We start from the raw sequence: 3427 nt of genomic DNA, 5'->3' as shown, positions 1-3427 counted from the left end.
CTTTTCCAGAAGTAGTTATGGTCCCAATCCTACAAATTGTTCTTTTCTGAATAAAACTCTGAATTCTGAAATAAATTTCTGAAACCATTGAAGCATCTGCAGTGTGGAAAATTTGGCTGGGATGAAATTCCATGCTCTTTTTTGTCAGTGGAAAAATTTTGCTTTTCTGGTAATAAAGAAGCCTGAGAAACACCTGATTGTAATTGCTTGATGGTAGCTTATTTTAGCATACTTTAATTGTTATGCCTGCACATTTTGTTTAAAATTTCAGCATGCAATAGTTCAGGCACAATAGTTCAGCTGCAGGTCTCCTTTTGGAGAATGATAGAAAAATTAGCATTTCTTCATATACCTTTACCAGTTTGTCTGTACAATATGTTTTTCCTCCTCTCAGAATTAACATGCAATATTCTTCTCTGCTTCAAAAATATTTTTTGTGCAAGTGTAAGCATGAAATCTAGAAACTGTATAAACTGGACCTAGAGCAGATCAGTGGACGTAATGTCCGAAATGGCTGTTCCGCCACTACAGGTGGAAAGACTATTTTGCCTGCAGGGCATTATTTGAAGATCTGGTGCCTAGACTGTTATTCATAAATGATTTCACAATGAAATCAGTGATTTTCAATATTGAGGGCTTTCTGCTAAAAATTAAGCAGGCTGTCACTTTGATATTAGACTTGCAGTATAAGCAACAACAAAATGAAGATAGCAGGGGAAAAAAACTTTAATCTTCCAAAAAGTTACTATCTCTTTTTTTTTTTTTTTAATAATGAGCAAGAGGAATTTCTTTGGTTTTTTAAAATGCTTCTCAGTTTTTAAAGTCTCACTTTGCTAGACTGGTATCAATTTGACTTATTTCTATTTTTATATTACCCTCCTGAATATTGCATTATAGAGGAAGGAACAAATTATCTGAAATGCTAGTCTGAGAGGTAAGGAAATACCATCTCTCCTCTTCTGCCAATACATTTTCATTCTATGTATTTGTGACCATGCTTCAAAGACTGGGTTTGTTTTTCACTTGCATATGAAGAGTTTAAGTATTTTTACTAGGGGTTTGCTTAACTGTTCAACAAGCCAGTTGAGCTGGCAGAGTATTTTTATTTTCTTTAAAGAATCAGACAAAATCAGCATCTGTGGTGTATAAGGAATACAGTCGCTGATGAATTGCACGCAGGTTACGGGAGACAATTTTGTTGATGCAGGTAAAGACAAAGAGAGAGTTTGGGGCAATGAAATAGAAGTATCTATCTGTAGAAATGTGCTTAGAAATAAAGAGCTGATTATGTTCAAGGTAATCTTCAGGACCTAGTTTTAAGCATTAAGTACCTGCCTTTGTTTGACCGCAGAAATATGTCGCTGTGCTTCACAAGCATGGCCCAGATTTTGCTGATAGTTCTACATTGATGCTTATTATATGCAAGAAACGCTCAGTGTGGGTTAAGCCCTCAGTAGCAGGTTGAAGGAGAGGGCCAGGTGAATGATGCCTGCCTTCCTCCCCTCCCATGATCATTTTAAGTAGTTTATGTTAAAATCGAAGCTTATACGTTTCTAAATATATCAATATAAATACATCAAAGCTTATAAATAATAGCATTGAGCTATACTGAGACTATTTGACAACACAGGTTAATCCATAACATTGGGAGGTTTCCTCAGGAAGAGCACGATTGATTTTGGAATTTTTTTGCTAATCTTTCTATATTGAAAAGTCAGATATTGGTATTTATACAATTACACTTCAATGGTGTGTTACGCAGCATTAAATCTGCGCTAACCAGTATTTGGCAGAGCTCGGGATTGAAATGGGCCTCGTAATATTTGGCTTTTTCCTTAAAGTTCTAGCTCCCAGAGTCATGTGATTAAATCAGAAACTTCAAGAGGGGGGAAAAAAAAAATCTAGACCTCATGGCTGTGGTGAAAAAGCTTAAAAATGTGACCCGAATTCACCCTAAAGGCTCAAATACCAAAGGGAAAGAGCACAATGTAGTAAATTTGTAATTGTAAAGATTTTCGTATTTGGGGGAAGGAAGAGTGATTCATTAATGATCCTTTCTATCCAATGCTAGGTGTCAATATGTTGTGTTTACAAATTAAGTGTCACGTAATCCAGTCACAGATCTGCACAACCTCCAGCGCAGGGACTGCTACTTTTTGGCATGACGTGCCTCTGTGTGCGTAACTGGCCCTTGATGCTTTTCAGAGCTTTCCGCTATAAGAGCAAGAATAGGGTCCAAAATGCAAATGCTTTATTCATAGTAGTAACACAAACGGAAGAGAGGAAAGAGATTTTCCTAAGCTTAGCCTACAAACTCCAACCTTCCTCACGTGCATGGTAAAAGCTTTAGAAACACGATCCTCCAGGAATAGAGTAGAAGCTATATAAACGCAAGTGGGAAACGTTTATATGCCGTTTTGGAAACGGCTTACACAGGAAAAAAAATTTTAAAAAAAGAGTTCTTTTGTCAGCGTAGCCAAACCCTGCTTCCTGTGGAGAATAAGCTACGCCGGTGAAGTCGAAGTCACCCCTCGCTGGAGCTGTGCTGAGGACGTGGTGTCATGGCTTCCTCACAGGGCGAGGCGGGAGAAGCCTCCGTCGCCCACGCCAAGCCTTTGGACGGCACACACGCGTCGTGTGAATTACGGCGGCAGACGACGGCTCGTTACGCCGCTTCCACCGGCCCGGAGACCCAAGCAGGCGTTGGCTCCTCCAGCCGGCTTTGCTCACCGCAGAACCGTTAGTTACACCGTTTCGTTGGGTGAAAACCATCCCCTCACAGCTCTGTCAGCCCCAAGGCGCGAACACGGGGCTCGCCACCGCCCCTCGCCCCCCCAAAGGTCTGTGGTGGAGGGTGCAGGCGGCGGGGCTGAGGCCAGGGCAGCAGGTCAAGGGCGAGGGAGGGCAAGCTGAGGCGATGGGAGCGGGCCGAGGGATCGGGGCAGGGCCCAGCTCCCGCTCCCGTGGGCGCTGCCCGCGCTGTTTGGCAGGAGCGGGCCGACCCGCCCGGCAGGGCCGTGCCGCGACACGCAGGCCCCGGGAAAGGACTGCGATTGCGGGGCCACTCCGGCACCCACAGCCCCGATGACTCCGGTCCTGCCCTGTTGCTCAGCCCTCAGCCAGCCCGCCTCCAGCCCCCCGGGGCTCCGCTCCAAGAGACGCGGCAAGCCCTCCTTTGGGGCGGACACCCGTGGGCGGCGGGAGTATCGCTTGCGAGGGCAGAAAGGGAAAAGGCGCTCCCCGGCAGAGCGGGTCTCGAACCCGCGGCCCCAGGGCGCTGGCGGGAGGGGGGGAAAGGAGGGCAGGAGCGCCCGAGCCTCCCCGCGCGGTGCATTGTGGGCCCGCACTGATTTAGGCAGGGGAGCCGCAGAGGGCGCCGGGAGAAGCGGGAGGCGGCGGCGGTCGGTGCTGGCGCGGCGGGCGGCAG

This window comes from Haliaeetus leucocephalus, unplaced genomic scaffold (assembly GCF_000737465.1).
Source record: "Haliaeetus leucocephalus isolate CR32 unplaced genomic scaffold, Haliaeetus_leucocephalus-4.0 Scaffold173, whole genome shotgun sequence".
In the NCBI taxonomy this organism is placed as follows: domain Eukaryota; kingdom Metazoa; phylum Chordata; class Aves; order Accipitriformes; family Accipitridae; genus Haliaeetus; species Haliaeetus leucocephalus.
Note: the sequence above shows the minus strand (reverse complement) of the source record.